Below are 12204 nucleotides of genomic sequence, written 5' to 3'. Positions count from 1 at the left end.
AATGCTCATGTCATCATCAAATGCGTTGTCGGACTTGCTAATGTAAACAGAGATTGGGTCTGCTACTGGAGATAGAACTCTTTGTTGATTGTTGGTGAAGATGTAGCCTGAGGTGCACCATTCGGCCGTGGGCTGGAGTTTATACCAACATGTTATTAAAAAAAAAAAAAATCACTTTTGTTTGCATGTTCTGTAAATAATAAAACCGAACAAAAGCTGATTTTTTGTACACCCTCGAATGAACAATGTGTCGGGAGCTTTTCATTGTGACTCAGGCGGTTTTACATCGCTGTGCAAAATAAAAGGAGCTCGGAGAAGAAATACCACCCACTTTCACATCTCTTTGAGACTGTCGTCTTAAACCAAAGCCTATTTTTCTTGCTGCAAGTCATGCAGTACTTCAAGGTCTGCCAAGGTTGAAAGAAAAGATGTAGCCGATGTAAGACGCCTCTCCCGCACTTCTTTGTCCCTCTTGACAATGCGTATAATCTTGCAATCCCCCTTTAATTTCAGTATTACAAATTGGCAGATCAGCGCTGCATGCAGAAATCACGCAGCATTGAAGATGTCACACACTGCACACTTTGAGAAAAGGTCACCGGAGCAGTCTGTCATGTGCACAGATCTGGATCTTTATTCTAAGTGACAATGACATCCAGCTAAGTAATGAAATGGATGGAAGAGGAGGAGGGGGCGGGAGTAGAGAGACTGCTGTTTATGTCACAGTTTGTGTAAAAGGACTGTTGTGTTTAAGTTGTGTAGGGATTTTGCAGAAACAAGCCCCGAAGCACTCACACAGCGAGTCTTCCCTCCCAGCATTGCTGCCGCTGCCGTCTCTCAGCACATCACACAGGAGGATCGATTTTAATGGAAGAACAGACTTTCGGAGCATAGTTACTCTCGCAAGCTTCAAAAAGAAAGAAACAATCACGAGACAAATGTAGGTCACACATGACAATCTTGCAAATGCGGATCATTAATTCATTGTTGTGATGTTGAGGCCGCTTTTTCAGTTGTGTCTAAATGCATAATTAATCAGCAGCATTGAAGCACTGGAGGAAATTTCGACTAATGAGAGGCAACAAATGTATAAACAACATCAGCATTGAAATTAAATAGTGAAAAATTGAGGTGGGGGTGGGGGGTGGACAAAGGCAAACATCACAACTGCAGAGTGTGCACTGTAAATGCATTTTTCGGGGACTTCGGTAAGCCAAGGTGCTTGCTTCACAGGTTTCTTCCAGTGAAGAGGGAAGTCAAGCAGCGTGACAACATTACACGGTTCGGGGGAATTGCTTTCCACACTTGTGGACCTGAAATATGCAGGTATTCAAAAACTCCAACACACTAGTAGAAAAGAAGAAGAAGAAGTAGAAGAAGAAAAGACATTTTTAATCCCATCAAGAATGGCACAAAAGTAAACATGTAACAGAAAGAAAAATAACTACAATTGCGGCGATATGCTGAAGCGAAAACAATTTTTTTTGCCTGTCAGATCAATGTAATGCCGGAAAAAAAAAATCGATGGCTTTGGATTGAATTCTCTCAGAATACACACTTTATTGATCTGCCACCTCATGTCTGAGATACAGAAATTAGAATCTCTGGTTAGATCCGAGGCTAATGATGTCTGGGAGCATCTGTGGTTATGTCAAGGGGATCAAATAGTCGCATTAAAGCATGGCATTGTATAACACTCCCATAAACCCTTGGTGAGATCCCGTGCTTCTCCTTCATCTGAATTCCCCCCGACCAAACTACAGATGTGGGGAATTAAGAGATAAACAGAGTAGAAATAATCCAATTACCTCTAATGGGCATGCTCACGATGGAAGCATCTGAGGAGGAAGTGCCTTGAATCCTCCCAAAACCCGCTGTAATTACTGTAGCGGTGTAGCAGTGTTTACAAAAAGACACTTCCAAGGTGAGTAATGAAGAAAAGCATGCAACATTTTGTTATGGAGCAAGAAAGCCACTCTTAAGTAGCCGCTCAGCTGCGGTGACAAATTAAAGTCTTGAAGTAGCAGCATCTTTGTGTTGACTGTTGGTGAATTCTTGCACTGCACTTCCCAGGGATCACTTGGCAATCAAACAATGTAGCCATGACATCCTTCCGCCCAATTATTTTTTTGTTCATACAAAACTGGAAATATTAAAACAAATACAAATAATTGTATGCATTGAAAGATTGAGCTAAGCTTTCCCAAAGTGGCTTAGATTGATTTATGATTTTTTTAATAGAAAGAAGTGTTATGGAATGTAGCAACACTGACATTTTGAGCGGACAGCTATGAACTCTGTGAGGCTGTACTGTACAGTAGTGCTTTAAGCTAAATGCTAACATCAGAATGCTAACGTGCTAACAATGAGCATGCTGATGTTTAGCAGGTATAATGCTTATGATCTTAGTTCATTACAGCTGAAGGTGATGGGAATGTCATTAGTTTTGCAGGTATTTATTTTTGGACATGGATATGGACCTTTTTTCACAGCAGACGTTTTGACTTGTCATAGTAGGAAAAGCAAAGCTTAAGTTGATAACCTTAACAATGGTTCAGTTCCATTAAGTTTCCCAGGAAGCTATTTCAGTGAGTCAGCATGCACAATACCAGGGCCTCTCCTAAGTGGAATGCAGCCATCAGTAATGGGTATGAATACACCTGTGCTTTTCCTACTATGACATGTCAACATTTCTGCCGTGAAAAAGGTCTATTTTACAACTTCCCTACCCTGTCTTGGCAGCGCGGCTTCTCATCTTTACTTTGTTCAATCAAATAAAAACATTTTTTCCTCCCCGTGATTACGTTGTTTTTCCGACTGCGAGCGTTCACATGGTCGGGATGCGTGTTCTTCTTCTTCTGTTATATTGGCGTTTGGCATAACAACTTGTTGCATGACTGCCACCATAGGCCGTAGCCTAGAGCATCAGGTGTGTGAAAACATGGAGGCCACAATAACAAAAGATTAGCTGTTGTTTTCTTATGCGAGCATACAAACATTACATGGACAGGTGTTTGTTTGTGTTTTCTGCGGGAAAGGACACGGATAATGTGTTTTTTTTTTATACATAGGCCTATTTATGAATAATTTGACACATGTTATGTCTTTGTATGTTTCTTGGCAGAGGCGTTTGTCCACAATAAACAGTTTATTGTCATTGAAATATTTTCAGTGAACCAAAATCGCCTACATCTGACGTCAATTGTCAACAACACGTCACCAACTGGGGAATTCTGTTAGCAAAATCTAGCCCAAGTTTCCCACCTCTGATACCCACAGGAAGTGACGTTAATGGTGACGTTTTCACTGGGGAAAAATGTTTTTCCGATGTCCATGAACGCACGGTAAATCTAGCCTGGACCACACCACTATCTCCCTGCAAAAACATTTATAGTCTCACGTTGCGCTCCTCTACACAATCAAAGGACACTTTACGAGGTAAGTTACCGTGCGTTCATGGACATCGGAAAAACATTTTTCTGAGTGAAAACGTCACCATTCACGTAACTTCCTGTGGGAATCAGAGGTGGGAAACTCGGGCTAGATTTTGATAACAGAGTTCCCCAGTTGGTGACGTGTTGTTGACAACTGACGTTTGATGTAGGCGACTTTGGTTCACTGAACATATTTCAGTGACAATAAACTGTTTATTGTGGACAAACGCCTCTGCCAAGAAAAATGCACAGACATAACATGTTTGAAATTATTCATAAATAGGCCTATGTATAAAACAACAATACATTGTAGATAACACAAACAAACACCTGGCGATGTGCTGTTTGGATGCTCGCATAAGAAAACAGCAGAAAATCTTTTGTTATTGTGGCCTCCATGTTTTCACACGCCTGATGTTCTAGGCTACGGCCAACCGTTGGTGGCAGTCATGCAAAAAGTTGTTATGCCAAACGCCAATATAACAGAAGAAGAAGAACACGCATCCCGACCATATGAACGCTGCAAGTCGGAAAAACAACGTAACCGGGGGGGGCGGTGCCTGTTATTCCGAGGTGGTATGAACGCAGCATGAGTCCCACGATAACCCCTCAAATGCATCAAACAAACACATGAAATATCTCTACACACAAGAAACCCCAACAGTTGGTTCAGTCCAATGATGTCAGTGATGACATCATCAACATAAAATACACAGGAAAAGCTCGGCGGCTCCTCCCCAAACATTCCTTGAATGGTGGACCAGACAAAGTAACAGAGAAAAGGTGAGTGTGAAGAAACAAATAATGAACTGTTCAAACCTGCAACTCAACAAATCTAAATGAAACCAAACTAGGGTTGTGTGTTTGCTTTAAGTTAAACCAGTACTCTAAGATTTTAACACTTTTAATACAAACCAACCCGGGGGTAGTAGGTGCTGAAATGTTACACAAAAGCAATGGTAAAATTATAGGAAGCTGAAAATGAATGCAATATGAAAATAACTAAATAAATGTGGAAAAATGTATGCAGACAAGCACAGGGGACAAGTGCTGGGTGCAGGGAATCTCGCCCACTTGTGAGCAGGATCAATTCAATGTTATTTGTCTTTTTATGGGACTTTTTGACATAAAGAATAACTTTTAATATCCCCTTTTAAAGTGTGTCATGCAAACCCTGCATTGTTTCATGGAAATGTCTCTATAGTATAGAGTAGTTTGTGAGAGAACTCCTCACATAGTGAGGAATTCTGTGCATCTCCCCGTACAGTTTTTTTTTCAGATCTCGTGGAAGATGGTCACACTGACAAACTAGGCCAAACACATTATGATCAGCAGCCATCAAGTAGAACAATCCCCTGTGTAATGCTATTAGGACGGCATGAGTCACCCCGGGTGATGCACACATCATTAGCTTCAACGCAAATCCCATCCTGAAGGAAGGTAAGCAGAGACCAGGCAAGGCGAGCCCTTCTCACGGACTACTGCACTGGTTTCAAGACATTTCTTCACAAGGCATCTCAATCTGTTTAGTATCAGATGGCATCATGAGTCTGAATCAAAGAATGACATGCATATCAAAACTACATGATTTCAGCAGTTTTCACACATTTAACTGGATGATTATTAGGGGTGGGAATCACCAAAGGCCCCACGATACGATATCATTAAGATACTTATGTCATGATACAATATTATTGCGATTTTAAAGATATTGCAATATTATGCGATATATTGCAATTTATTACCTTTTTTTCCAACTTCAAATTTTTCCCAATTTCAAATTATGTCAAATATATATCTGTTTTATCTAAAAAGATACATTTCTCCGTTTGTTCATCTCACTTCAATTTTATTGCTGCCAAATGGGATTGTCAAGCAGACAGACTGACCAACACATATATAGTAAATACTTGGCGTCTGTGTATCGATACAGTATTTCCACGGAAAATATTGCGATACTATACTGTATCGATTTTTTTCCCCCACCCATAATGATGATGATTATTATTGTTATTGTTATTATTATTATGCAGGATAATTATGCAAAAGCAAAATGTTTGACATTGCTTCATTGCTAAACAAAGGATGGCCATCTCACTAATAAATACTTTGCTCAAAGATTCCTTTAGTTAATGGGAATGAAAAGGTGATCAAGCCAAATAGCCCATTTACCATTTTTCCTGCGGGGTGTGTGTATTGAGTAGTGGATAAGGCAGAAAAGAGCACAGAAAACGGTGTTCTACTACCAATGACATTATCATAACGGTTATGAAATCCTGACACTTATTTTTAACATCTAGGAATGATGGGACATGCTATACTGTAGTATATTGACCAGTTCTCTCTGATGGTGTTAAAGGTGCAGTAGGTAAGACTTATAAAACTAACGTTCTGTCATATTTGCTGAAACTGACCCTATGTTCCAGTAGAACTACATGTAGCAGGTAATTCAAAAAAATAAATCCGGCTCCTCTGGTACCACCTACAGCCTTTTTTTTGCAAAAATCCACCGCTCCCTGTTCAGACGCAGGGGGTGTCGAACTGCGTGTCAATCACTGCTCATGCACACACATTCATTCTCCCTTGTGGGGGGAGTGGCTTAGGAGACTGTTTTGGGCTTTAGCAGAAAGTGGGGAGGGAGTGAGAAGTTGTCGATGTTCAAATTTTTTGGCCAAGTCCTACACAATCCTACCTACAGCACCTTTTAAAGTCCTACTAAATAGTGAAAGCACTGTGACAATTGATGTGACAGTTAATGTAACTCTAGTCTGGATCAACGGCAGTACATTCTGCAGTACAACCGCCTCTTCCGCTGGGTGTCCCTCAATTTCCTCTCTGTGTGTTGCCGTTCTCAAACTCGACTTCAATGCGGGAAACAAAAACAACCTTCGAGCTAGCGAGCTACACGCTGAAAATGGCAGGTTTTGAGGAAAATCTGGATTGTGCATCAAGGCAGGCCTGCGTTGGTTCTTTCGAGGAATGATTGCAAAGATTTACAAAGAATATTCTTACGGCATTTGCTCTCTAACTGGGACGTTTTGGGATGATTGGTCGGGATTTTCTATGGACGAAGTACACACAGCGATACATTGGTAAGAGCAAATTACATTTAATCATGTATCCAGCTAATTTAAATAGCTCACGTTACTGTATTATGTAATAAACAGTTGACTTAATTTTTTTATTTAATTTTTATTGTATGTGGTGTTTTTTATTGCAGGGTGCAAATGTTCCACCAAAACAAGTTACTTCCCAAGACTATTTTGCAGAGCCACCATCGCTGCGTCCGGAGCTCAGCGCCGCCCAAGACTATTGTGATTGGTTTAAAGAAATGCAAAAAACCCAGTGTTTTTTTTTCTCCTGTCCCGGAATGTATGTGTGGAGTGGTCAGACCTGACTCCACAGTGCTGTGGAGATTGGTCTGGCAATGCGAGACTAAGTCAATAGCTTTACATTGGGCGATTCCACATAACGGTGAAATACATTCAGTGACAGTGTTTTTGTTTTTTTTTAACATTCAATGCTAACATTGTTTTATTTTGACAATCTCTTGACAATGAGATTAAAGATATACTAACTGATATTTTTATATTAACAATAGATTATATGATTCTGTGTATTTTAAAAGATGTCAAAATTAAATGTTGGTTATGACCCCAAACACTGGTCAAATTTAGGAAAAGATTGTACGTTTTCTTTTTAAGGCAAATACTATTTGTCGCTCTTTAATGGGACTCAAACTGGTGTCCTGCACCTGTTAAGTGACCATCTACCACCCCAGCCTCCACACCTGTAAATTACACTCACTACACAAAGGACAAAATAATTCCTACATTGGCACAGAACGTGAATCAAGGAATCAACCACTATGATTGGCAAAGGAAATTAGCCATCAAGGCTAAGAGATGAAATTTTGGAAAAATTCATGACCAAACTTTAAAGCACAACTGTTTTATTGATTAGCATAGGCGCCTGGTTATGTTTTTAAAATTGAGGAGCAAACTAGGAGAGATACAGAGCGACAGAATGGGGAAACTATAACTTTGCTCCCCCTAATTGAATAACGGGGATGCATTTGCTCCACTGCTTAGCGCCTATGTCGATCAGGAAAAACCTGGTCTTTAACAAGAAATTAAAAATTAAAAGTTAGGCTTTTGGGGAGTATAAGAATATGACAGACTGCTGTAGTTCCAGTAAATACCCACTTTTTTTTCTCAACATACAGACTCCTCTTCAGGCTCAATTATGAGATGAAAGAGTCAAGCTGGTCCATCTCTGCCCACACCCCCTTGTGTCTTTGGTATACATGCAGAAACAACATTTGAAGGAATGATTTCTTTGATTTATTTTAACTATCTCCATCTTTTGTGAATTCATTACTCATTCATGCGGTCTCATTTTTAATCCACTTCTCTTCACATTTCATATTTTAAAGCCCTCTTGAGTTTTGACTTAAATTTAATGTTGTGACTAGTCAGTGTGGGGGCTGCATAGATAAAAAGACAACCCAGAAAAACCCTGGTGTATCATGATGAAATGAAAAGATCCCAAGTGCACTGAGAGGATTGAAAGCTTTTTCTATATCTACAGACTTGTCATGTTCTGTGGAAGAAGTGCTAAATTAAATACTATAACATTTGCCTGCTCCCTCAACGCCTCTCAGAAGAAAAGGCACTTCAAATTAAAAAGGACCGACACAACATGGCAGCCGGGACAAAGAGGTGCCTCCAGTGTGTCAAATGTCAAATGAAATGCCGGAAAGAGTTCCTTAATTGATATGTAGGCCATGCAACCTTTAGTCTTAACGCTCCTCGTCAGCCAGGCATTGCAGTATATTACTGGAGCTGCTGTGACAGTGATGACACATGTCAAATTCAAAGGAGCCATGTAAGAGTCAGCAAAGCGCGGGCTCCTTTTTGAATGTTAATATTGTAGATGCACTCTGTGCTTTTAAGACCCGTCCTCAGGTCTCCACATGAGACACACTCGTTTCCAGCGCAGGCCTCCCAAGTGTACATGTCAAACACACTTTGAAGTTCTTAGCAATCTGGCAAAAGAGCCTGTTAGTACCTTGGCAACAACACTGCACTCTAGCTAAGAAGTTTAGAGTCTGAAAGGAGAACAGGCTGAGGGGTGAAAAAAAAAGAGAAGAGGGAGACTCAGGTGAAGGGGGTGGGAGGTTGTGAGTCCCAGAGTCCCCACAAAGGGGGGTGTGTGTGTGTGTGTGTGTGTGTGTGTGTGTGTGTGTGTGTGTGTGTGTGTGTGTGTGTGTGTGTGTGTGTGTGTGTGTGTGTGTGTTTGAGATCACTGCAAGCTTCTTGCGTTCTACATTCAGTCTAATGTCAAAACAGTCGGGTTATCTTCCATGAGGCAGCACTGAGTAAGTTTACATGCACACAGATATTCCACTATTATTTCAAATATGACAATATTCCGAATTTGATACAGGTCATGTAAACAGCATATTCCGGTTGGATATATATATAATATAGCATTTTTTACGATTTATTACATAAAACTGAAACATTAGCTGTGTTTCCATTCACGTGTGTTTATGCATATTTTTGAAGTATTGCACTAGAAAGCTGGATGGAAACAGCAACATTTGATCATACTCTTAATTGCGCTAAAGTTTTTACGCTCGTTTGAGGTGGTTTTTGCCTTTCTTAAAAGAGTTGATGTGCTAAATGGGAAATGGAAATAACCTTTGTCTCTGGACAGCACGAAACATGGCCGAAACTCACGGACGTGAAGGAACAATTAAAACTGGCCCAATTGGAACAAATTCCTGAAGATCTCTCTCCATCGACAAGGCGACTTGTTTTGTATGGTAGCTACGGCCCTGCTTTCAAGGCATATTAACATCAAATTTGCAGGTTGCCTTGCAAAATCGTTGTGAGTTAAACAACGCACAGTGGACATCTGATGTAGAATGGTGGGAAAGAGGAGATTGGGTACTCGCTGGTGCCAACCTGTCATGTACAGTAAACCCAAATTAGACACCTGCCTAGCTTCCAGACCTATGGGTCCCACCATGACCAAAAGCAACTTTTTACTGGTCTAATTACAGCCTCACATGAATCTTTGTTTATCTTAAACATCAGGTGCTCCTCTGATGTTAGACCCTTTACATTTTGGAAAGTCCATGTGCTTTCCTCCAGAATCACAATCCGTCAGAAATGTCCCCCTCTCACGCATTTTATGTGATAATATAACAGCAGATTAGTTTACTGAGCACATTCACACTCCCAAGGGGATACATGCTTTTGATTTTAATGAGGCCATGGTCTTTACTTTAGCTCCATCCTGAAGGACAAACATCACATTTTTAGCCCCTCTACCAGTAACGCCTTGCAGCCTCTATACAGACCATTAGCAGGGTTTTTCGACTTTTTAAAAATTTGCTTTCAAACTAGTCTATGCAAAGTTTCTATGAACTTTGCTCTCCACTACAAAAAAGCACAGCGCACAATAAGTTTTGGACTCAGAGAGGCTAAGAGGTGGCAAGTGTCACTGCATGCCAATAACCCATCTGACGCCCATGCTGTGACCCCCATGCTGACGCACTTTCACAAATTGACAACAGAAACTAACAACAAAAACTACTCCGAGATCAAATCAATTTTCAAGACACAAAGACACAACTGCTGTTTGAGATTGACTCTACACCCCCAGCGCTCTTAACACTTTTGATTATGATTTTTCCATTAACAAGACAAGATTCCAACACCCTCCTCCGAGACCTTGCTTCTCATCTCTCCTTAAAAGCCATGAAGCTCTCTCAAACTATATTTTTACTGACTGCAAAAACGTACTGCTTTAGATTATATCCCCAGTACTCAGTGCCCTCCTTTTGCACCTGCCCAATCAACTTGCATGTGCACACACACACACACACACACACACACACACACACACACACACACACACACACACACACACACACACACACACACACACACACTGCCCCTGCAAGCATAATATAATTGGACGAAGATTTGAAATAACGGTGTCTACCAGTGGAGAGACTCCTGGCAGCAGTGAATTGATAATCCGCTCTTTAAAATACTCCTGGGGTCTTCGCTCTCATGTGGAGCTGCTGCTGAATTGGTAGAAGCAGAATTTAGGTCCGCAAAACACTCAATCCTCCATATCTTGCACTGTCTAATCCTAATAGCCCATGGCTGCAGAGCCACAAAAACCGCAACATGCCAATAATGCAATTAATTATGACACAAACTTTAACTTATTTGTTACAGTATCCACAAATCTGGAGTAGTTTGCCGCTGTGAGGCTGACTCGGAAAGTTTTGCTTGATAATCTAAGTTTTTCTCCAAGGATTGCTCATGTAATGCTGCACTGTCTCGACAACAAAGCTTTCTTGCATCCATAATAATCTCTGGAAAAAGGGTGCCTTGTGGATTTCCCTCCTTGGAGACCCATTTTTATCATCCCAGCTCCAAGACTGATCATTTTATTAGACTGCACTGGAAGAGAAACTTGAGTATAAGCTAGTGAGAGGAAGCAATACATATTAAAGGCAGGGTTGGTAACTATTTCAAACATACAATTTTTTATATATTGTTTGAAATGGTCTATACACCCCGACAGCTTATATCATTTATATAATAACTTATGGGCTCTGAAAAAGGAGTGAAAAAGATCCGTCATCTGTAGCTGCTGTAATCCTGTAAAAACGCCCACCAATCAGAGCCTTGCGGTCTGCTTGAAAAGAACCAATGAAATGCCTCCTTGCCCCGCTGCGTGTACTCTACCCCCGCCCGTGTACGAGCCTGAGCTCAAAGCGCGCCGTCACCGCATTGCTATCAGTTGTCATGTTTGTTTTAAACATTTGGTATGAGATTAGGTGTTTGCTTAACGGTGAGTGAGACCTGAAGTTAAATAGCGCTCCTTTCTCTCCTCTGCTCTCATGCAGCGATGCTCGTGCACGTAGGAGGGGTAAGACAGAGTCCCGAGAGCATCATGTGGAGGGGTTAGACGGAGCCCCGAGAGCATCATGTGGAGGGGTTAGACGGAGCCCCGAGAGCATCATGTGGAGGGGTTGGACGGAGCCCCGAGAGCATCATGGGGAGGGGTTAGGCGGAGCCATGAGGAGACACTACTTTCAAATCTTGCTAGCTTTTCAACATTACCAACCCTACCTTTTAATTCAATACCCTACAGTTCTGAATATAAGCTACTGGAGAAGTTAAGATGAAAATGCAAAAGTGGGAGGAGGTGAAACACCCATATTTGAAGAAGAGCCTAAAAGCATCCCAGTCCATTTTTCCACATGTGTAATCAGTTGTTGCATTTGGAAAAACAGTGAGAATGAGAGCAACACTTAACACACTGAATAGCGGCACACAAGCCCTGAGTAGACGGCCTTTCATGATGGTCTGTTGAAGGAGAGCGATAGTGAGGAAGCTTCCCAAACGGAGAGTAGCCCAACAAACCGGTAATCCTTTTGCATTGTGAGATGAGATACTGTAGTTAGCCAAGTGACCTTGGCTCTATGTGAGAAGGATATTGCCAGAGGGCTGCACGCCTCATGCTGGGAGATATTGCTATTTGGCGCACAGATACTGCAGCTAAAGCCCAGCATGCATCGCAGCACATTCTTGTAAGGGTTTATTATGGGGTTCCACTTTCTATATGGAGTATGGAACATGTTTTTTAATATATTTAATGTTATTTCAGTGGAAATAATCATTTTTCATCTGTTATCATTCTCTCATAGTGAAATGAGACCAGCATTTCTCCACTGTAA

At 41.1% G+C, this 12204-nt stretch overlaps 1 protein-coding gene across 4 annotated transcripts in view; it reads left to right on the top strand.

Annotated features, from left to right (window-relative positions):
* The first annotated feature begins 4116 nt into the window (after window positions 1–4116).
* LOC114568149 (CMP-N-acetylneuraminate-beta-galactosamide-alpha-2,3-sialyltransferase 1) overlaps window positions 4117–12204 on the top strand; it is a 96072-nt gene continuing 87984 nt past the window's right edge. For 3 of the 4 annotated variants that reach the window (XM_028597566.1, XM_028597564.1, XM_028597565.1), the window contains exon 1: window positions 4117–4217. The gene's annotated coding sequence lies outside the window, so the exon portion shown is untranslated. The remainder of the gene's footprint in view (window positions 4218–12204) is intronic. The other variant, XM_028597563.1, reaches the window with a different exon arrangement.

Source organism: Perca flavescens, chromosome 14, assembly GCF_004354835.1.
Source record: "Perca flavescens isolate YP-PL-M2 chromosome 14, PFLA_1.0, whole genome shotgun sequence".
Lineage (NCBI taxonomy): Eukaryota > Metazoa > Chordata > Actinopteri > Perciformes > Percidae > Perca > Perca flavescens.
The sequence above is the reverse complement of the archived record's forward strand: the minus strand, read 5'-3'. Positions and strand labels throughout refer to the sequence as shown.